A 24,494-nucleotide genomic window follows, 5' to 3' on the forward strand; every position below is an offset into this window, starting at 1 on the left:
GGGAGAGGTGAGGTTGGGGAGTAGACAAATAAAAGATTCACGTTTCTCATGCCTGAGTTTGTGTGACTCTGAAATTTGCATCTGCTACATCTGTTGCTGTTTCTGTTGCCTCTAACAAACAACGTGCGCCTCCAGGATGGAGAGCTCGCTTTGCGCATTTATTTTAACATCGCTTCTCTTCCCTTGCGCAAGATCCACAATGTAGTAGGTATGCCACGCACACACAAAAAAGAGTTTGTTTAATAAAAGATTGTTTGGGTATAGGAACAAGCAAGAAAAGAAGGTTACTGCAATGGGAGGAAATAAGCCTAACAGATTTCCCAGCCAGATCTATTTCACTGAATCCTGATTAAGGAGGGAAACGAAGGAATGCGTGAGTGCAGAGGGCTGCAGACAGAACAGAGCTAGATCGCTGAGAGGAAGACAGTCTAATCAGAGCCAGACGGGCCCCACCTGACTCCTACTGCAGCTACGGGGGGAAGAAAAGGGGACTAGAAGGTTCAGCAGGAGCGTCTCTCCTTTTGCAGCTCCATCGCTTCCCACCTCCACCCCACTCCCACTGCTCTGTAAGGAGGCATGGAAGCTGTGGGGAGGGGAGGCAGCCCAGTCGGGTATTCCAGAAGGAGGCAGGATGGTGTGAGCTCGAAAGCCCTGCAATTGCTGGAGCAACGGTGGCGACACTTGAGTTATTCACAAAGGCTGGAATTCAAATGAGGCTGGCGCTGCTCCAAGTCGCAGTAGCTTAGGAGGAGGGAGAAAGGCATATTAACTATTCATCAAGATCCGAGCGTTGCTGGGGCTCTGAGGTTCTCTATCTGCATCCCTCCTTCTATCATTGATTTCTAGAGGGGGGAGGGGGCTCCTCCAAAAGCACTTTATCTGCCAGTCTCTGAGCTGGAGGTGGGGGTGGGGGGGCTGAAGTTAGGCAGATTTGTCTCGTCACATGATGGAGGACCTGTATCATGTGATGACTCCGGTGATGTTGGAGGCAGCATGTGACTCCCAGGGCTACGTGGGCTCAAAAACAATTTAAATGCAAAAACACAAGCAGGTTCCCCTCCTCTCCTTTGCCTTTTGGTCTGGCTCTCCCTTCCCTTTGGGTTGGCGCCGGCCTAAATGGAAAACCCGTCGTCTTGCCTGCGCTAACCTGTGAGCACCGGGTACCTGGAGGCCAAGGCCCCTCTGCTGGGGGGGGCGGTCCCCCGGGAGCTGTACCCCATCATTCCGCAGCCCGGTAAGTTCCCGAGCACTTGGAGCGATCGTGTGTGAAGCCGATCTAGACTGCCTCATTAGCGTGCACGGGCGCCCTAGCTGGGCGCGCTGGCCGGGAAGTGTCGGCGGGCTCTGGGGACCCGCGGCTCCCGCCCCGCCAGGCAGACGCAGGCTTCCTGGGGGCAGCGCTGCGCGGCTGTGTCGGGTGGCGTGTGCGCCCCGTCTCTGCAGCCTGCCTTCCCTGTCTTCCTCCTCTCTCTTCTCAGCCTTACTTCTCACCTCTTCCCTCTCCACTCCCCTCCCCTTTTCTCTCTTCATCACCCCCACCCTCTCTCTCTCTGTCTCTCTGTCTCTCCTGGCTTTTCTTAGGAGTCCTTCTCCCCTGGACTGTAAACATTTGCAGAAGTACCTAGATTTTACGATCTTTCTGTCCAGAGTCTGAAGGACCAGCTTCTGGGGACCTGATGGTTGGACATGTACCCAACAACCCCTCCTGAGATGGTTTGCTCACTAAGACAGTGCAGAAGGCCCAGCTCCCGTCCTGCATGTGTGTGCCTGTATGTGTTAAGGGTGACTGATGGGCTTCCAGGGGCCATCAGAACTGATTCTTGGGTGGATGTCTGCTGGCTCCAGATCCCAGCTCACCCAGGGGCATCATCAAGTGATAGGAGCGGCTGTTACAGCAGTTAGGAGACCATGTCCTCTGACCCTAAACGATTGACTCTCCGTGGGAGAAATCGGGTATGAAAGCTGAAGTCAACATCCATTGCTGAAGGCTTAGGGGCGATGTCATGAGGCACGTCTCAGAGATGGCTTAGAGTTTGAGACCACACCTTGGCAAAATGAGGCAGAGCGCTGGCCGAGAAGCTAGCCACAGGGAAGACACATGTAAATTTAATCACGGCAGTGTCTGTATCCACAGAGGAAGGACATGGTGGCCGTGTCAGAAGCTCCTGGTTCACTGTTCTCTAGGTGTGCTGGCATCTGTTCAGCAAGAAATAATTAACATTTTAAAATATTTATTTATTTGGCTGCGTTTGGTCTTCTTTGCAGTGCATGGGATGTTTGTTTTGGCAAGTGGGCTTCTCTTTAGTGGCAGTGCGTGGTGTTAGATGCTCCAAGGCCTCTGGGGTCTTAGTTCCCAACCAGGAATCAAACCCGAGTCTCCTGCATTGGGAGGGGGATTCTTAACCACTGGACCACCAAGCAAGTCCCAATAATGAACAATTACTGAGCATGATCCACCCAGCAATTCAATGTGGAGATGCTATTTGTATCCCTATTTTAGAGATGGGGAAACTGAGGCACAAAGCAGTTAGTTAGGTTGCTCAGTTTGTAAGTGATGGAGCTAGGATTTGAGTCCAGGCAGCTTTTCTCCAGAGCCTGCACTGATAACCTCTATGATAAACTTCCTTCCCCCAAATACCTATCCCCAATCCTATGTGCCTGGTGGTGTGCAAGGCTTGGGGCTACATTTTTGAACAAACAGAGACATCTTGTTCTCATGGAGTTTACAATCCAGTGGAAAAGGCAACTAATAAACATATCGTCACACAAGACTGTATTGTTTCAAATGAGAGTATTTGCTAAGAAGGAGAATAATAGGGTAGCATGAGAATATATAACCAGAGACAAATTTCAGTTGGGGGGCACAGGGAAGAGTTGGTCAAAGGAGTCCGCTTTGCTGCTATAATATTTAAGTTATGATTTAAAAGGAGAACAGGATTCAACCAGGTGAAGAGCCAGGAAGAACATTCCAGGGAGAGGATAAGGGGTGTCTGAGAACTGGGACCACTCAAGAGGAAAAACAGTGGGACCACGAGAGGTGAGGCCATCCAGATAGTGTGGGTCACAGCTGCTGTGGTTCAGTCGCTCAGCCGTGTCCACCTCTTTCCAACCCCATGGACTGCAGCATGCTAGGCTTCCTTGCCCTTCACTGTCTCTTGGAGTTTGCTCAAATTCATGTCCATTGAGTCGGTGGGTCATAGTAAGCCTTGCTAAAATGACGGGTTTCATCTCAAGATCAATGCAAAACCTTTTAAACCTTTTACATAGGAGAGTAGCATAATTGTATTTGGAATATGAAAAGACTCCTTCCAGAGGTATATTGGTTAGTTTTTGCTGCCTTACAAAGCGCCCCAAGCCTTAACGGCTTCAAGCAACCACCATTTATAGCTCAATGTGCTGCAAGTTGACAACTGCAGCTGGGATCATCTGGACAGAATTACTTGCCTAGTTCACTCATATAGCTAGTCAGCTGGCAGGCTGGCTGGCGGCGGTTGATCTTAGATGGTCTCACTCATATGTCTACTAATTGGCAAAGGCAATTGAAACTGACTGGACCTTGTGTCTCCATGTCTAACAAGCTAGCTCAGTCCTCTTCAAATGATGGCTGGTTTCCAAATTCAACAAGAGAAGGGAAGCCCCAGTGCATAGACTCTTTCAAACACCTGCTTGCATTGTGTTTGTGAGTGCTCCATTGGCCTAGATAAGTTACATGGTCAAGCTCAGATTGAAAGGATGAAGAAACATACCTCTTGACAAGAGGAGTTATAAAATACTATGCCTATTCATTTCCAGACTGCTATATGAATTCAAAATGGTAAGCTGGATGCTGTCTTCCTTTACTACGGCAAGAACTGAAAGCCAAGAGGAAGTTTAAAGCCAGTTTTGCTATGATTAGAGATGAACACAGATCGGTCATATATCAAACTTTATTTTCTGCTTTGAATAACCAAGGGTCTGAGCATCTCTTTTGGATGTGAATCAGAAGAGGGTCTAAAAAGTGGTGTAGAAATATCCCCTCTTCTCATGGGATTATCTGGGAATGCCTTGGAATTCAAGAAGACTTTGAGATTGTTACCCTAGAGTGAAATTTGGGCCATTTAGGACTTGGAGTGTGTTTCAGTGTTTTAGGCAGGACAACAGTGTGTACAAAGGCCCTGAGGCAAAGTAGGTGGCTTATTTGGGAAAATAGGAGCCGTTAGTTTAATGTAATTGCAGTGGAGATGGCATGGGAGTAGACAGATTAGAAAAATATTTAGGAGGCAGAAAGAACAAGCCTTGCTGATGAACTTGATTGGAGTTTAAGAAAAGAGACATAGTCATGAGGACCTGCAGGTTGGTGATATCATTTCCTAAGGTGGAAAGATTAGGAGAGGATCATAATATTTTGGTAGGGAAGAAGATAATGGGCAGGGAAAAAAAAACAAGCATTTTATCAAGTTGGTCAAATGTTGCTGAGATGGTGAGTAAACTGAGGACAGGAAATTGTCTGTTCAAGTTGGTAACGTGGAGGTAGCTGAAGATATTGACGAGAACAATTTTGGTGGAGCAGTGATGATGGAAACCAGATTGGAATGTGTTAAGGAGTGAATCCCTAGGAGCTCAGTGGCAAAGAAGCTGCTTACAATGCAGGAGACCTGGGTTTGATCCCTGGGTTGAGAAGATTCCCTGGGGAAGGGAATGGCAACGCACCTCAGAATTCTTGCCTGGGAAATCCCACAGAGCCTGGTGGGCTGCAGTCCAAGGAGTCAAAAAGAGTCGGACTCAACTGAGCTACTAACACTTTCATTCTCAAGGAATGAATAAAGGTGAATAAACTTCAAAGAGGAGCACAGAAATCCGGCATCATTTAGATATGGGTCAGGGTTGGGGATCTCGCTTTATCTTTGCTTTTGAAAAATAAAAACAAGAGCCTGTAGTTTTTGTAAACTGTTGGAGTGGTCCAGTTGAAAGGGAGAGAGGGAATTGGGATCTAAAGTGTGTGTGAATAAAGAGGTGATGATAAGGTTATTTTATTTTATTTGTTTATTTGGCTGCACCAGTTCTTTGTTTCGGCACTCAAGACCTTCTGTCTTCATCGCGGCATGCGGGATCCTTAGTGTGGCGTGCAAACCCTTAGATGTGGCATGTGGGATCTAGTTTCCTGCCCAGGGATCAGACTTGGGCCCTGGGATTTGGGAGCACAAAGTCTCAGCCACTGGACCACCAGCAAAGTCCCAAATTTTTATTTTATTTTTTTAAAAGGAGGGAGTAATGAGAAAAAGATGGAGGCAATACATGATGATTTAGTGCTGAGAGGATGAAGGATTTCCCATCAACCAACTTTTATTTTCCCAGTGAATTATAAGACAAGGTCATTAGCAAAGAGAAAGGAGATAAGAAGAGGGAGGAGGTGAACATATAAAACGGAGACGGTGCGATAAGCATCCTAAGGAGAGAAGCAGGGTTGCTGGGCTCAGCAGAGTGCCTACTGAAAACAGAGAGCATGGATTTCAAATCATCTCCTTTTCTCCAGTAACATTTAAATGTTAACATTAAGTAACATTCAAGAACCTGGAGAAGTTGGAGTGCAAGTCAGGTTGAAGTTTTGCTGAATGAATTCCACAGGAAAGAAAAGGGCCAGATGTTGAAGGGGTTTTCAGAGGAATGGATTGTCCAGGTGAGCCACAGAATCCAAGCTGGGCCAGAGTGGGAATGGAACAGGAAGGGATGATGGAGGATGAGTTAGTGGTAGGCTTAGCAGAATAGAGGTTTGATGAGGTGAAAGACTGCATTCTTGGAGGCAGTCTAGCATCATCATCATCTGGGAGCTTGTTAGAAATGCAGACTGTCAAGCCTCAACCTAGATTTTCTGAATCCAAGTCTGCATGTTAACAGTCCTCAGGTGACTTATAGGTACACTGAAGATTTAGAAGCAATGATCTAGATTGTCTTGTGAAAAATAAATGGTGGTATTCTGGGCAGAGTGAGAAGTCAGTGAACCCCAAAATGTCTTACCCCTTTATTTTTTCCCCTTCAAAACAGATCTTGATTTAGCAAAAGTTCCCTTTTTAAAATTTGGTCCTGGTTTTTATTTTAATTTTATTATGCATAATCCCAAATGTATTTAGAAATGTAGTGAAAACCAGTCTACCAAGTTAGTTTCACTAATTTTCAACTCATGACCAATCTTGTTTTCTCTATAGCATCCCTCCCTGCACCCCAGCAAGACCCTCACCACCATCAAACAAGTTTATCTTTTTTTTTCAGCCAAGTTTATCTTGATTCAAATCTTGGACATGATATAATTTCACCTGTAAATATTTCATCAATTACCTCTAAAAACTACCTCTAAAAGGGCCCCCTTTTAGAACATAACCAATGTATCGTCACCACATCCCAATAAAATCAAGAATAAATTCTTCTTATCAGATATCCAGTTAGTGTTCACATATCTGCAGTTGTCATGTTTGTAATAATTTGTTTGTATGAGCATCCATCCAAATTACAGTCTAAACCTGGCAATTGGTTAATATGTCTCTTATGTCTTATAATTTATAGGTTCTTTCTTTATATCTTCTTTTTTTCCTTGAAATTTTGTATTGAAGAAACAAAATGATTTGTCCTCTAGATTTTCCCAGAGTCTAGACTTTGCTGATTGTTTGCCCAGGGTATCATTGAATATGTTCCACTAGGTAATTAGACCTAAAGAGAACTGCTTTTGAAAATTCTTTTATGGTGAAATATACAACACATAAAATGTTTATGTATGAATACATACATATATACAGATAGCCTGGGCTTCCCAGGTGGCACTAGTGATAAGAACCCACCTGCCCATGTAAGAGCTGCAAGAGGTGTGGGTTCAATCTCTGAGTTGGAAAGGTGCCCTGGAGGGGGGCGTGGCAACCCACTCCAGTATTCTTGCCTCGAGAATCTCATGGACAGAGGAGTCTGGCAGGCTGCAATCCATAGGGTTGCGCAGAGTCGGACACAACTGAAGTGACTTAGCCCACACGCACACATACATATAGCCTGAAGAGTAAAAATATCCTTGCAACACCTACCTGGTGCCTTGTTTATATTTTTTATTTTGACTGTGCTGAGTCTTCGTTGTGGCACGTGGTGATCTTCAATCTTCGTTGCAGCATGTGGTCTCTTAGTTGCTTCATGCGAACTCTTAGTTGTGGCATGTGGGATCTAGCTGGTGATCTTCAATCTTCGTTGCAGCATGTGGTCTCTTAGTTGCTTCATGCGAACTCTTAGTTGTGGCATGTGGGATCTAGCTCCCTGATCAGAGGTGGAACCCAGTCCCTCTGCACTTGGAGGGTGTAGCCTTAGCCACTGGACCACGAGGGAACTCCCTACCTAGCGCCTTATGTGCGTATGAGTGCATATTAATTGCTCAGTCGTGTCTGACTCTTTGCAGCCACATGGACTGTAGCCGGCCAGGCTCCTCTGTCCGTGGAGTTCTCTAGGCAAGAATACTGGAGTGGGTTGCCATTCCCTTCTCCACGGGATTTTTCCCACCCAGGGATTGAACCCAGGTCTCTTGCACTGCAAGCATATTCTTTACCACTGAGCCACTGGGAAGCCCCACCTAGTGCCTTAGAAGCCCTTCAATAAATTCCCTCTTCATCTTCCCTAGAGGTAATGTCTATCTTGACTTCTGTAGTAACAATTTTTCTTCTAGTTTTATTATATATATATATATATATATATATATATATGTATACATACCTAACCAATATATTAGGTTTTCTCTCAGCTTTTTGAGTTGTATGTAAATGTAATCAGACCATACATGTTTTTCCATGACATTTATTTTGCTGAACATTTTATTTTATTTGATTTGATGAAAGAATTTACATTTATTGATATCATTTATAATGAGAAGATCTTTACTAAATTTAAATAAAAGATACAAGAAAATAGAATTATGGCTATAAAGTGAGCTACTAGTAACAACTTTGGAAATACAGACTTTTTTTCTCTATTTTATTTATTTATTTATTTTTATTTATTTATTTTTTCCATTTATTTTTATTAGTTGGGAAGACTCAGAGGGATTGGGTAGAGAGAGAGGTGGGAGGGGGCATCGGGATGGGGAATACATGTAAATCCATGGCTGATTCATGTCAATGTATGACAAAACCCACTACAATATTGTAAAGTAATTAGCCTCCAACTAATGAACATTTTATTTTTGAGATTCGTCCCTGTTTATATATGTAACTATAATTCATTCATTTTTGCTGGCGTATAGTAATCTACCATGTGGATATGCTACATTTTATTTATCTATTCTACTATTCATGAACATTTGGTTTTCCCCCTCAGTTTGGGGGTATCGTGAATAATACTGCTCTGAATATTCTTGTACATGTCTTATGGACTTGAGCAAGAATTTCTCTAAGCTATATACATAGGAGTGAAAGTGCTGAGTCATAGAGTATGCGTAAATTCAACTTTACAAGAAAATGCCATATTATTTTCTGCAAGTTGATTTTGTTCCCTTCCAGATCCTTATACCTTTTCCTTTATGTTGTCATGGCCTTATTATACCAGCTAAGTTTTCTAATACAATATAATAGAAATGGTGATGGCAATTATCCTTGTCTCATTCTGATCACAAAGGGAAAACATTGAACATTAAACTGATTTTTTTTTTTTTTTGGTTGAATGGGGTTTTTTAGAGTTTTCTCTCCTATCAGATTAAGAAAATTCCTATTTCTTCTTTGCTTGGAGTTTTTTTAAATCATGAATTATTTTTGAATTTTATTGAATACTTTTTCTGTGTCTTTTCTGATGATAAAATGATTTTCCTATTTTATTCTTTTAGTGTAGTGAATTATACTGATTAATTCTCCCTTTTTTCTACCTTTATGGACATACTGACATATATATATATATGTTTGTTTAAGGTAAACAATGTAATGATTTGATACATGTTTATATGGTGAAATGATTGCTACAATCAGGTTAGTTAACACCTTCATCCTCACATAATCACCTTTTTGTGTTTGTGATGATAACATTTAAGATCTACTCTCTTAACAACTTTCAAGAATATGAAAGTGAAAGCGTTAGTCGCTCAGTCGTGTCTGTCTCTTTGTGACCCCATGGACTGTAGCTTGACGGGCTCCTCTGTCCATGAGATTTCCCAGATTAGAATACTGGAGTGGGTTGTCATTTCCTTCTCCAGGGAATCTTCCCCACCCAGTGATCAAACCCGGGTTTCCTGCATTGCAGGCAGATTCTTTACCATCTGAGCCACTAGGGAAGTCTTTAAGAATATAGCACAGTATTATTGAGTCTGGTTAGCAAAACTTTTCATTTTACAGCTGAAAGTTTGCACCCTTTGACCAACATCTCCCCAGTTTCCCCCATGCCCCAGCCCCTGGGAACTACCATTCTACTATTTTTGTGAGTTTGAATTTTTTAGATTCCACATATAAGTGAGAACATATAGTATTTGTCTTTCTCTGACTTAAAAAAAAATTATTTGACTGCTTTGGGTCTTAATTGCAGCATGCAGGATCTTCATTTGCTTTGTACAAGATCTTTCATAGTGACTCATGGATTCTGTAATTGCAGCTCTCGGGCTTAGTTGCCCCTTGGCATGTGGGATCTTAGTTCCTCAGTCAGAGATCAAACCCACGTCCCCAGCATTGCAAGGCGGATTCTTAGCCACTGAAACTACTGGAACACCAGGGAAGTCCCCCTGTCTGACTTAGCTCACTTAGTATAACGCCCTTAGGATCCATCCATGTATCACAAAAGGCAGGGTTTCCTTCTTTTTTCTCTGGCTGAATAATGTGTGTGTGTACCACATTTTCTTTTTCCATTCATCCATTGATGAACAATTAGGTTGTCTTGGCTATTGGGAACAATGCTGCAATGAACACGAGGGTATAGATATCTCTTTGAGAGAATGATTTCATTTCTATTGGATATATATCCAGAAGTGGGATTGCTGGGTGATATGATAGTTCTGTTTTCAATTTTTTGAGGGATCTCAATACTGTTTTCCATAGTGCTAAGTCACTTCAGTAGCGTTCAACTCTTTGCGACCCCATGGACTGTAGCCCACCAGGCTCCTCTGTCCATGGGATACGCCAGGCAAGAATGCTGGAGTGGGTTGCCATTTCCTTCTCGAAGGGATCTTCCTGACCCAGGGATCAAACCCACATCTTTAGGTCTCCTGCATTGGCAGGCAGGTTCTTTACCACTAGCGCCACCTGGGAAGCCCGTTTTCCACAGTCGCTCCAGCAGTTTACATTTCCACCAACAGTGACCCAGGATTCCCTTTTCTCCACAGCCTCACCAACATTTGCTGTTACTTGTCTCTTTGATAACACTCATTCTAATAGGTGTGAAGTGATACCTCATTGTAGTTTTTAATGTGCATTCCCTTGATGACTAGTGATGCTGAGCATCCTTTTATGTACCTGTTGGTTGTTTGGAAAAATGTCTATTAAGTTCTTAGCCCATTTTTTTCTTAGCCCATTTTAAAATCAGGTTATCACTAAACCTGACATTGAGGTGTACAAGTTCCTTATTTACTTTGGATATTAACTTCTGATCAGATAGATGATCAGCTTAAATGGGAAAAGAATTTGAAGAACAGGTACATGTATATGTATGTTGCTCTACGGTACATCTGAAATTAACACAATGTTGTTAACTATACTCCAAAATAAAATAAAAAATTTAAAAAGATAAATGGTTAGCAAATATTCCCCCCATTCGGTAGCTTGCCTTTTTATCTTGCTGACTGTGGGTTTTGCTGTGCCAAAGTTTTTAGTCTGACGTAGCCCCACTTGTTGATTTTTGCTTTTGTTGCCTGTGCTTTTGTTGGCATATACCAGAAATTGTTGCTAAGACCATTGTCAAAGAGCTCTTTCCCTTGCTTTCTTCTTGTCGTTTACCATTTTGGATCTTCTATTTAAATCTTTAATCCATTTACAGATAATTTTTGTGGGTGGTATAAGATAGGAGTTCAATTTTATTATTTTGCATGTGAATATCCAATTTTCCCACCATTTATGAAAGAGATTATCCTTTCCCTATTCACTATTCTTGGCCTCTTATAAAATGTTAGTTGACTTTACATGTGTGGGTTCATTATCTAGGCTTTTGATTCTTTTTTCCTTGGTCTATGTGTCTGTTATTATGCCAGTACCATACTGTTTTATTATTATAGCTTTGAAATAAATCAGTAAGTATGATGCCTCCAGCTTTATTCTTCCTTCTCAGAATTGCTTTGGCTCTTCAGGGCTTTTGTGGTTCCATACAAATTTTAAGGTCACTTTTTCTATTTTTCTGGAAAATGCATTGGGATTTTGATATAGGTTGTTTTGAATCTACAAATGCTTTTGGGTAGAATGAACATTTTTAGCAATATTAATTTTTCTGATCCACAAACACGGGATATTTTTCCATATTTGTGTCTTCAATTTCTTTCATCAGTACTTTATAATCTACCATATACTTTCATATCCTTGGTTAAATTTACCTGTAAGTATTTTATTTTTTTTAATGCTGTTATAAATAGCATTATTTACTTCTTTTTCAGGTAGTTCATTGTTGGCATATAGAAATGCATCTTTTATAGGTTTATTTTCGTATCTACAACTTTACTGAATACATTTACTAGTTTTACCTTTTTTTTTTTTCTTTTTGGTGGAGTCTTTAGGATTTTCTATGTATAAGATTATGTCATCTGCAAACAAAGACACTTTTAGTTCTTTCTTTATGATCTGCTTTATATTTCTTTTCCTTGCCTAATTGTTCTGGCTAGGACTTCTAGGACTATATTGAATAGAAATGTTGAGACGGAGCACCTTTGTTTTATTCTTAGTCTTAGTGGGAAAGCTTTAACCTTTCACCATTGAGTATGGTATAAGCTGTGGGTTTGTCATATATGGCCTTTATCATGTTGCTGTTCAGTCGCTCATTTGTGTCTGACTCTTTGTGACCCCATGGACTGCAGCACATCAGGCTTCCCTGTCCTTTACCATCTCCCGGAGCTTGCTCAAACTCATGTCCATTGAGTCAGTGATGCCATCCAACCATCTTGTCCTCTGTCATCCCCTTCTCCTCCTGCCTTCCCTCTTTCCCAGCATCAGGGTCTTTTCCAGTGAGTTAGTTCTTTGCATCAGGTGGCCAAAGTATTGGAGCTTCAGCCTCAGCATCCAATGAATATTCAGGACTGATTTCCTTTAGGATTGACTGATTTGATCTCCTTACTGTCCAAAGGACTCCCAAGACTTCTCCAATATGTTAAAAATCATCAATTCTTCAGCACTCAGCCTTCTTTATGCTCCAACTCTCACATCCTTATATGACTACTGGAAAAACCATAGCTTGGACTAGATGGACCCTTGTTGGCAAAGTAATGTCCCTGTTTTTAATGCACTGTCTAGGTTTGTCATAGCTTTTCTTCCAAGGAGCAAGCATCTTTCAATTTCATGGCTGCAGTCACCATCTGCAGTGATTTTGGAGCCCAAGAAAATAAAGCCTGTCACTGTTCCCATTGTTTCCCCATCTGTTTGCCATGAAGTGATGGAACTGGATGCCATGATCTTAGTTTTTTGAATGTTGAGTTTTAAGCCAGCTTTTTCACTCTCCTTTTACCTTAATCAAGAGACTTTTTAGTTCCTCTTTGCTTTCTGCCGTAAGGATGGTTTCATCTGCATATCTGAGGTTATTATGTTAAGGTATACCCAATTTTTTGAGAGGTTTTTTAAATCATAAAAGGATGTTGAATCGTGCCAGGTACTTTTCTGCATCTATTTTTAAAATTTTTATGTATTTATTATTTTTGATTGCACTGGGTCTTCATTGCTTTGTGCAGGCTTTCTCTCTAGTTGTGATGAATGGGGCTACCCTTTGTTGCAGTGAGTGGGCTTCTCATTGCAGTGGCTTCTCATTGCAGAGCACAGGCTCTAGGCGCTCGGACTTCAGTAGCTCTGACACACAGGCTCAGTAGTAGTGGTTCGCAGGATTAGTTACTCCACAGGAGGTGGAATCTTCCTGGACCAGGGATCGAACCTATGTCCCTTGCATTGACAGGAGGATTCTTATCCACTGCACCACCACGCAGTTCCCTTTTTCTGCATCTATTGAGATGATCGTATGATTGTTATCTTTCATCCTGTTAATATGGTGTGTCATGTTTATTGATTTGCATATGTTGAACCATGTCTGCATCCCAGACATAACCCCACTTGAGCATGGTGTATGATCCTTTTAATGTGCTGTTGAATTCAGTTTGTATTTTGTTGAGAATTTTTGTATCTATACTCATCAGTGAAATTTGCCTATGGTTCTCTTTTCTTGTAGTGTCCTTATCTGGCTTTGACATCATGGTCATCCTAGTTTGTGAAATGAGTTTAAGAATTCTGTACTCTTCAATATTTTGAAAGTGTTTAAGAAAGACTGGTGTTAATTCTTCTTTAAATGTTTGTTAGAATTCATCAGGGAAACCTTCTGGTCCTGGAGTTTTCTGTGTTGAGAGGTTTTTGATTACTGGGGTATTTCCTTACTTGTTATTTGTCTGTTCATATTTCCTATTTCTTAATGATTCAGTCTTGGGAGGTGGAGTGTTTCTAGGAATTTATCCATTTTTTCTTAGATTATTCAATTGGTTGGCATATAATTGCCCACAGCAGTCTCCTGTGATCCTTTGAATTACTGTTGTAATGTCTCTTCTTTCATTTCTTATTTCAGCTATTTTTTTCTTAATCAATTAAGCTAATTCCTGATGGCTTCCTGACTTCCCTGATGACTCAGATGGTAAAGTGTCTGCCTACAATGTGGGAGACCCAGGTTTGATCCCTGGGTCGGGAAGATCCCCTGGAGAAGGAAATGACAACCCACTCCAGTATTCTTGCCTGGAAAACCTCATGGATTTTCCTCCCATGGAGGAGCCTGGTAGGCTATAGTCCATGGGGTCACAAAGAGTCGGATCCGACTGACCAACTTCACTTTCACTTTTCACTTTCAGTCAAGCTAAAGCTTGGTCAATTTTATCTTTAAAAAAAACTATTAATTATGTTGATCCTTTTTATTGTGCTTTCTAGTCTTCATTTCATTTCTTTATGCTCCAATCTTCTTTTCTTTCTTTCTTTCTTTCTGCTAATTTGGCGCTTGGTTTGTTCTTCTCTTTCTAGTTCCTTGAGGCATACAATTTTCTGGAGGGGCACAGGGCTCATGGTTTGCCCAGAAAGGGGGATATGAATAAGAGGACAGGAGCTAGCATGAGCTAGGCTAAAAGTTTTATGAGTATTGTGAGGATAAGGACACCTCAAAATTTATTCTCCTTCCTTTCCGCTTGCCTTCTCAGCTCCCAGGTCAGAGGGGAGGGGGCTCCTAAGCAAGGAATAGCCGCCAGGTTTCGTCTGTGATTCCCAGAGCTTTGGGCAGGCAGTGAGTGGGGCACAGGCCTGCTTCCCCCAGCTCAGGGCAGCTTCTCTCTGCCTGTGAGCACCAGGGTCTTTAGGATGACAGATAGTGAGACAGTCCCCTTGATCACATCATTCTCATCCACCACCACAAGTCTGTGAATCCGTGCTTCCACTAACCTGTTGAGAAAGGTCTCCAGAGTCTCATGCAGGTAGCCCTTAAAGCTACATTTACAGTAATATGATCGACTTTTCAGGGCTTTGACTACAGATCCATCTAAGTTGTGGTGGGTCTTTTATGCTGCCTGATGGATAACATCAATGAAGAAGGAAATGGTAACCCACTCTCGTGTTCTTGCCTGGGAAACCCCATGGACAGAGAAGCCTGACGGGCTACAGTCCAGAGGATCCCAAAGAATCAGGCATGACAGAAGTGACTTAGCATGGATAACATCAAACGTGGAATAGATGTTCACCACACGACCTTCCTCATTCACTGGCAGATGCTGTACAAAGATGCCCAGAGCCATGTTGATGGGGTCATGGTGCAGAACATAGCAATGTTGGCATAGAAGCTAGTCTTCTATTAGACTTAGACATGAATTCTGGCTTAAGAACTCAGTGATAAACACTTTGAGAAACTTGAGAATGCACTTGTGGGTGAGGATGTACAAGACATCGCTTGATTCTGGGTCAATAACTGGCAGCCTGTGGATCTTGTTTTGAATTAATGAAAAGACAGCATCAAACAAGTTGGCATTAGGAGAAATGCAGACAAGTGGTTTAAAGAAGTCCTGTATATACACCTCCTTCCAAGTTTCTATCTTGTATTCTTCCAGCTCATAGCTCTGTACCAAGGCTGATTTATAGTAATACTGCAGGATATTGATGAAATTGGTGATAGCCCACATGCCCACAAGTCCTTGCTTTTTAGTATCCCAGAAGGAGGCAGCTTGTATACCTGCAGGAAGTAACAAATACAACCAAACTGGAGCTTGTGAGAATCGGGTCATAGCAGCCAGAAGCTTTATAAAGGAAGGATAGATGCTATTGATGGATTCTGGGGTCTCTCTCTTTTGTAATTAGTTGATTTTATTTATTTTTGGCATGCAGGACCTTTGTTGTGGCACGTGGCATTTTTCGTCTGGTGTGAGGGCTCTTCCTTGTGGGACGTGGGCCTCTCTCTGGTTGTGGGGGGTGGACTCCAGAATGCCTGGGATCAGCAACTGCCACGTGTGAGCTCTGTAGTTCTGGCATCTGGCCGTAGTTGCCCCACCACATGTGGGATCTTAGTTCCTGACCAGAGATCCAACCTGCACCCCCTGTGTTGGAAGATGGATTCTTAACCACTGGACCCTCAGGGAAGTCCTGATTCTGGAGTCCCTTGAGGATGTTCATTTTTCCAGAGTTGGAAACTCTCAAGAAGTGACCACCTCCATTGCAAGAGGCCCTGGCTGGGTTCATTTGCTCTAGAACTTCATTTTCTTTTTTTTCTTATAAAGGTTTTTATTGATTTCGGGCTTCCCTCATGGTTCAGATGGTGAGGAATCTGCCTGCAATGTGAGAGACCTAGGTTCGATCCCTGGGTTGGGAAGATCCCCTGGAAAAGGGAATGGCAACCCCCTCCAGTATTCTTGCCTGGAGAATCCCATGGACAGAGGAGCCTGGCGGGCTACAGTTCATGGGATCACAAAAGACTCCGACACAACTTAGCGACTAAACAATTACAACAGTGACAAAATAGTGTATTTCCTGTGTTTCATGAAGTTAACTAGTTGCTATTATAGGTACAATAAGAATTAATTCTGTTTTCTGACCTCCTAAGAAAAATATTTTAAGGTAAGTGTTAGTCGTGTCCAACTCTTTCTGGAACCCATGGACTGTAGCCCACCAGGCGCCTCTGTCCAGGTAAGGAATTGCCTATTCACTGAGCACAACTCAATAACTGGAGTTGACTAATGATAGACCAGGGAACAGTCGGGCACAGTGTTGTAAATTATGTTCTGTCATCTTATAATTCTTAATCATTCAGCTGTCACTCTAGACATTTTTGTGTCTTTGTCTGGAGAATGGAGAGAAATAAAATTTAGGCTGCTATTCCAGACAAGGTGAAAATCTGGAGTGTCGGGGGAAGGAAAGTCTTCACAGAGAAGACTCTAAAATTGGGTCCTGCAGGGCGAATCAAAGTTCATGAAGGTGACACAGGGAGAAAGAGAGGGCATTCTAGACAGAAGGAACAAGATGGACACAGATCACAGATAGAAGACATCTTCAATGGGAATAGAGAGGCTGCGTGCATTTGTGAGAAGTTCAGGAAGGCAGATCGAAGGGGCCAGGGTGGGGGCCAGGTAACATGCTGTCCTTAAGAATTAGACAAGCCTGGGACCAAACTCCTGCTCAGCTTCTGATTGGCTCTGCAACCAAGTACCTTGAGCAAGTACCTCTGTAATATTCATAATTCCCTATCTGTAAATTCATCAGAGCAAACCAGTACCTACCTCCTAGCGTTACTTGCTGTGAGCTAGAAATAAGAGAGTGCGTTTAAAATGCTTAAAATGACACTTGATCATGAGTATCATTTAAGGGCTCAGTCAATAGAAGTGTGTGGTTGCTATTGTTACTGTCACTAGTAAAAATGTGTGTGTGGGTATACACACTAATAGCAATAGTTCTTTTATGTGAATCAAGGGACTAGATTATGAAATGGTTTAGAGACCATGTTTAAGAGTACAGGCTTTTTCTTTTAGGTCAATGTTTCTAAAATGTGGTCAATTAATCTATAAAATTAACAGTCCTCAAGCAGCTTCTGTGGCAAAAGCAATGAAAAGATACCTGTTCAAAAATTTTATGAATTTGAGATTGAAGAAAAATGACCAAATACCATTATGCTCTTAAAAAGGGTTCAAACATAGAGATGGCTCAAATTGGACAGACCCTTAAGGTGTAGCTAAAATTATTAGGCTATAGTTTATTTTAGTTATATCAGTGGAATATTATTGTTTATGTGTGTAAGGTTTGCATTTTTTTTCTTGTTACTATTGTGTTGTGTTATGACTCTGATTAACAAAAATAGATTAATGACTGAAAAAGTGATTCATTGAAGTGTAAAAGCAATGATAAAAATAGTACAAAAACTACAATTCAGAATTGTAATTAGTGAACAGGATTTCAGGATCTGTTGGAACAAGAGCATCTGTGAGCATGATAAATTCCCTCAAGCAGCTGAAAGGGAAAGTGTGAATGGGAAGGGTGGCTATGGATATCTAAAAACAGGACTTTATTGAACCAGGGGTTTATTCCCCTCCTGTCTCCAGGGTGCACTCTGTATTAGAAAACTCTGTCAGAATGCTTTGTGATGCTCTCAGAGGTTTTACATCGTTTCTGAAACAGAATAACCTGGAGACTTCCCTGGTGGCCCAGTGGTTAAGATTCCTTTTTTTAAATTCAGGGGGCACAGGTTTGGTCCCAGGTCAGGGAACTAAGATCGCATATGCTATGCAGCACAACCAAAAAATAAGCAAATGAAAAAACAAAATAGAATAACCTTATAGGTCAACCTGGAGAAGGAAATGGCACCCCACTCCAGTATTCTTGCCTGGAAAATTCCATGGACAGAGGAGCCTGGCAGGGCTACAGTCTGTGGGGTCACAAAGAGTCGGACACAACTGAGCATGCTTGTGTATGGGTCAACCACTAGTTTTTCCTGAACCAGGCACAAAATAATATTTTCTGGTGTGAAATTGATTTATTTTATTTATAAATGTGAAGAGGCCAAAACAGTAGCATCCACAGATGCAAGCCATGCTAGGGCCAACATGTTTATAAAACTGGCCTCAAACTCAGGACAAATAAAATGCCGGGAGAGGAAGCCAGAGCAGTCGTGGGCAAACCTAACACCAGGACAGGATGCTGCATGGCACAAATAACACGCAAAGACGTGGGACTCTTCTTATTGTAATGATGACAGCCAGGTTTTGTTTTCAGTTCAGTTCAGTCCCTCAGTCGTGTCCAACTCTTTGCAACCCCATGGACCGCAGCACGCCAGGCTTCCCTGTCCATCACCAACTCCTGGAGCCCACTCACACTCTTGTCCATTAACTCGGTGATGCCGTCCAACCGTCTCATCCTCTGTCATCCCCTTCTCCTCCTGCCTTCAATCTTTCCCAGCGTCAGGGTCTTTTTAAAATTTTTTTAAACAGTTGAGTAATTTATTTTGTTTTACAGTTAAGTAAAACTATAAAACAAAACTATACTTTGTTTTTATTTGAATAAAACCACAGAAAGGGAAAGATATACTCAACAGAATGCAGAGTTCCAGAGAATAGCAAGGAGAGATAAGAAGGCCTTCTTAAATGAACAACTCAAAGAAATACAGGGAAGCAATAGAATGGGAAAGACTAGAGATCTCTTCAAGAAAATTGGAGATATCAAGGGAACATTTCATGCAAGAATGAGCACAGTAAAGGACAGAAATGATGAGGACCTAACAGAAGCAGAAGAGATTAAGAAGAGGTGGCAAGAATACACAGAACTATACAGGAAAGATCTTAAGGACCCGAATAATCACGATGATGTGGTCACTTATGTAGAGCCAGACATCCTGAAGTGTGAAGTCACGTGGGCCTTAGGAAGCATCACTATGAACAAAGCTAGTGGAGGTGATGGAATTCCAGCTGAGCTATTTTAAATACTAAAAGATGATGCTGTTAAAGTGCTTCACTCAATATGTCAGCAAACTTGAAAACTCAGCAGTGGCCACAGGACTGGAAAAGGTCAGTTTTCATTCCAATCCCAAAGAAGAGCAGTGCCATAGAATGTTCAAACTAACATACAAGTGTGCCCATTTTACATGCTAGCAAAGTTATGTTCAAAATCCTACAAGCCAGGCTTCAGCAGTACTTGAATCGAGAAATTCTAGTTGTATAAGCTGAGTTTAGAAAAGGCAGAGGAACCAGAGGTCAAATTGCCAACATTTGTCGGATCATGGAGAAAGCAAGGGAATTCCAGAAAAACATCTACCTCTGCTTCATTGACTATGCTAAAGCCTTAGGCTGTGTGGATCACAGCGAACTATGGAAAATTCTTAAGGAGATGGAAATATCAGACCACTTTACTTGTCTCCTGTAAAACTTATATGTGGGTCAAGAAGCAACAGTTAGAATCAGACATGAAACAACTGACTGGTTCAAAATTGGGATAGGAGTACAACATGGCTGTATATTGTCACCCTGCTTATTTAACTTATATGCAGTGTGTGTGTGTGTGTGTGTGTGTGTGTATGTTAGTCACTCAGTCATGCAGAAATGCTGGGTTCGATGAATCAGAAGCTGGAATCAAGATTGCCAGGAGAAATATCAATGTTTCAAATGATGCAGATGATACCAATCTAATTGCAGAAAGTGAAGAGAAACTAAAGAGCCTCTTGTTGAGGGCAAAAGAGAAGAGTGAAAAAGGTGGCTCAAAACTCAGCATTACAAAAATTAAGATCATGCCATCCAATCCTATCACTTCATGGAAAATAGAAGGGGAAAAAAATGGAAGCAGTGGAAGATTTTCTTTTCTTGGGCTCTAAAATCACTGAGGACAGTGACTGCAGCCACGAAATTAAAAGATGCTTGCTCCTTGGAAGGAAAACTATGACAAACCTCGACAACGTCTTAAAAAGCAGAGACATCACTTTGCCTACAAAGGGCCATATAATCAGAGCTATGATTATTCCGGTAATCACGTATGGTTGTGAGAGTTGGACCATAAAGAAGGCTGAGCACCCAAAAATTGACGCTTTCGAATTTTGGTGCTGGCGACTCTTAAGAGTCCCCCTAGACTGCAAGGGAATCAAACAGGTCAATCCTAAAGGAAATCAACCCTGGATACTCATTGGAAGGACTGATGCTGAAACTGAAGCTCCAGTACTTTGGTCACCTGATGGGAAGAGTTGACTCATTGGAACAGACCCTGATGCTGGGAAAGACTGAAGGTGAAAGGAAAAGGGATGAGGATGAGATGGTTAGGTAGCATCACCAACTCAATGGACATGAGTTTGAGCAAACTCCAGGAGACAGTGGAGGACTGAGGAGTCCAGCATGCTACAGTCTATGGGGTTGGAAAGAGTCGGACATGACTTAATGACTGAACAGCAACAAGAAGAAAACCACTAGTGGGAATAGAATAAACCAGCTCTTTGCATCTCTTTGGTACCTATATGAAAGAGAAAGACATACCTTATAATTTTGAATTCTCATTATCAATTCATCTAATATTTTTGTGAGATATGATGCAGATTAGAAGTGTATTTGAGGTCATGCTGATGGAGGACCAGACATGTGTCCAGCAAAGAAAGGTTTGGCATGTCGGTATCTACTTTTTTAAGAAAGTATTTGTTTGTTTATGTTTTGGCTGCCTCGGGTCTTGGCTGCCTCTCGTCTCAGAGGATGAGATGGTTGGATGGCATCACCAACTTGATGGACATGAATTTGAGCAAGCTCCAGGAGTTGGTGATGGACAGGGAAGCCTGGCATGCTGTAGTCCATGCAGTCGCAAGGCGTCAGACATGACTGAGTGACTGAACTGAACTGAACTAAACGGGTCTTAGTTGTGGCGGGCAGGCTCAGTAGTTGTGGCTTATCAGTTTAATTGACCATGGGACATGTTGGATCCTACTTCCCCAACCATATTGGGACCCACGCCCCCTGCATTGGAAGGCAGATTCTTAATACTGGAGCGCCAAGGAACTTCTTGAAGCTATTGCTACAAAAATGTACAGCCACTTCAAAACCTCATCACTTAAATAGTGGGGATCTATTAATCTCATGAGTCTGTTGGCTAATGGAGTGGTACTTCTCATCTCAGCTAGGCTTACCCTGGGGTCAGTGACAAGATGTGAACAGGACCAGCTGTGTATATTGTGGAGCTCAGAGCAAAATGCCAGGCCCCTTATTTAGACATCATGGAGAATTTTAAAGCAATGCCAACAGAACATTAAAGCAAGCATGGGGTCTCCCTTCCCATCGGACCCTCTGTGACTGCAAAGGCCAAGAGCCGTGAGGCCAGTCCTTGCTGTGGCTCATCGTGGAGGCATCTCTGCTCCCCTCAGCTGGGTTCTTCCCTGTGTCTGAGGCACAGTGTGGCTAGTCTGGGTTGGCCTTGGCTGGACGGCGGGGGTAGCTATCCTCCGTCCATCTCATCCTTTAGCAGGCTGGCCCAAGCGTGTGCATGTGGCCAAGGGACAGGGGAGGACAAGCAAGCCCAAACATGCTGGCACTTCTCAGGCCTCCACTTTGCCACATTTGCTGCCATCCCACTGGGTCACGAGTGGGCTTCCCGGGGGGCACTAGTGGTAAAGAAATCACCTGTCCATGAGAGATTCAGCTTCGATCCCTGAGTCGGGAAGATCCCCTGGAGGAGGGCACAGTAACCCACTCAGTTATTCTTGTCTGGGGAATTCCATGGACAGAAGCCTGGTAGGCTGCAGTCGACATGACTGGAGCAACTTAGCAAGTACACACGCATGCATGCATGCATGCACATTGGGTCCCAGCAAGTCCTGTGGCCAACCCAGAAGTAGAGTGGAAGGGTGCTACCACACTATGACAAAGGGGTGAAGAATTAGGGCCGCTTTTGCCTTGTACCTCCCTCGACTACTCAAAACTGGCTCTACCCTGGTGCTAAAATTGCACACTGTTTTATTTACTAAGAACGTTTAAGAATGGTGATCTTCACAAAGTGGAGAAAAAGGAATGAAAATTGTTAGCCCCATCAAATCTCTATGATGGAGCATATGTCTTTCCCATGTGTCTTGCGAAGAAATGGGTGGCATGGACTAAAACTGTGTTTCTACCCTAAAGTGTGCTGGCTATCCAGGGGGAATGTACTCATGTGAAAAACTAAAACAAGGGAGGAGAGAAAATTTTTTTATAACACTAATAATGCCAGGAAAAACCAGAGACCAGAAATCATCCTTGTTGTCATTACCAGTGTTGTGAGGAAATGTTATCTCAAAGGTTTCCAGTGGGTGTCAACGTGCCATGGGCAGCAGGTTGAAAATCTCAAACCTCTCATTTCAACCTCATCCGATATTCAGTGCAGAAGATAACACATCAGGAAATTGAACTGTGATGCAAGAGGCTTTGTCAGCCAGCACTGAGTCTTCCCTAACACTTGATTTTTGTCCATTTTCTGGAGAAAGACATCAGTGACATTGGGCATATTTAAAAACCGTTCAATGTGCCAGAAAACATGGAGAAATTCTTTCCTGAGCTGAACGAAAACAGAAAACTTTAGAAATTCATTTGCAACTATCATCCAAGTTAAACCATCCAAGGACTTCCCTGGTGGTCCAGTGGTTGAGAATCTGCCTGCCAATGCAGGGGACATGGGTTTGATCCCTGGTCAGAGAAGGTCCCACATGCCACGGGGCAACTACGCTGGTGCCCCATAACTAATGAGCTCGAGTTCTAGAGCCCACATGCTACAGCTACTAAAACCTGCACACCTAGAGTCCATGCTCCCCAACAAGAAAAGCCATGGTGATGGGAAGGCCGTGCGCAGCAACAAGAGAGTCCCCTCCTCCCCACAACGAGATAAAGCCCATGTGCAGCAAAGAAGACCCAGCACAGCATAAATAATAAATATTTTAAAAAATCCAGCCATACAGGCTTTGACTTAACTGCTTGTAAAATTGGCCTTCAGTGAGAGACTTCACCACTGTTTCTAGGTATATATCCCCATCGAAATATACACAACACAGTGTGTAGGGCCACCGAGCATTTGCTGCCCATCATTCTTAGTTATGGGCTTCCCAGGTGGCACTAGTGGTAAAGAATCTGCCTGCCAATGCAAGAGATGCGGGTTCGATCCCTGGGTCGGGAAGATCCCCTGCAGTAGGAAATGGCAATCCATTCCAGTATTCTTGCCTGGGAAATCCCATGGCCAGAGGAGCCTGGCAGGTCTCAAAGATTTGAACATGACTGAATGACTGAGAATGCATGCATTTGTAATTTTGCTTTCTAATTTAGCAGATAAATGGAATCTGTCATTAATCCAGATATACATATACATGTGTATATTATATACTCTAAAGATTGATGGCAAATAATAGTATCCTTTTTGCTGATTTGTTATTCCTCACCATTCTGCCTTTGCTATTTCAACTTTCTATCCAAACTCTGGATCTGAGTATATTTGAATACTTCTTTTTAGTAAGCCTGGTATATGGCACTATCTAAACTCTTGCTTCCTGTTATCCAAAATTCAGGTACCAAGTGTGTGTATCCCTTGCTATATGAACTTGATTTCCAAACCCAAGGTCAGAAGATAAATAGGTTTGATAACAAGGGATACTTGAATACTATGAATCTTAAGTTATATATTAATTTTATCATTTAAAATTTTTGTGACTGTTTACCTAAAATTGGAGGTTTTCATATGCTCCAGGCAGCTAATAAGTGGTTATTAAACACTGAAAATTTAAGAAACACTCCTTTCCTTTAGGGAATGGGAAGGGGTGGAGATCATTGAAAGAAATTTTAAATAAACGGGAAAATATAAACAGATCTGCATTTTCAGATTATTCAGTAAGATAGTGTTGAGTTTGGGAGATGGCACATAAAATTCCATACTGGGGACTTCCCTGATGGCCCAGTGGTTAGGAATCCACCCGCCAATGCAGAGGACATGGGTTTGATCCCTGGTCCAGGAAGATCCATCATGGTATGGAGCACCTAAGCTTGGGCGCCACAGTTACAAAGCTTGCATGCCACAACTACTAAAGCCTGAGCTTTAGTATGTACGCGTAGAGCCTGAGCTCCTCAACCAGAGAAGCCACGGCAATGAGAAGCCTGTGCCCTGCACCTAGAGAGTACCCCTGCTCACTGCAACTAGAGAAAGCGCCACATGCAGGAACAAAGACCAGCCATAAATTCATTAATTAAAATAAGTAAACAAATGGAGGTACCTGTGTTCCCAAAAGACTACTGAAAAAAAAAAAAAACTTGATACTGGCAGACTTTATTCTTTCTACAAATACTCAGGTACCTACTGAACAGAGCTTGTATTGGAGGATACAGGAATGGAAAGATTGCAATGGGGGTCTATTGTCCTGAGTCCAGCCTC

General features: G+C 42.4%; 1 protein-coding gene and 1 pseudogene across 1 annotated transcript in view; one reads left to right on the top strand and one right to left on the bottom strand.

Annotated features, from left to right (window-relative positions):
• Positions 1 to 986: 986 nt before the first annotated feature.
• The window catches only part of TNRC6A (trinucleotide repeat containing adaptor 6A), a 218,348-nt gene continuing 194,840 nt past the window's right edge, over positions 987 to 24,494 (top strand). The window contains exon 1 of the mRNA XM_070461055.1: positions 987 to 1,234. The gene's annotated coding sequence lies outside the window, so the exon portion shown is untranslated. The remainder of the gene's footprint in view (positions 1,235 to 24,494) is intronic.
• On the bottom strand, positions 14,441 to 15,397 carry LOC110128473 (5'-AMP-activated protein kinase subunit gamma-1-like; annotated as a pseudogene).

This window comes from Odocoileus virginianus, chromosome 33 (assembly GCF_023699985.2).
Source record: "Odocoileus virginianus isolate 20LAN1187 ecotype Illinois chromosome 33, Ovbor_1.2, whole genome shotgun sequence".
NCBI classification, from domain to species: domain Eukaryota; kingdom Metazoa; phylum Chordata; class Mammalia; order Artiodactyla; family Cervidae; genus Odocoileus; species Odocoileus virginianus.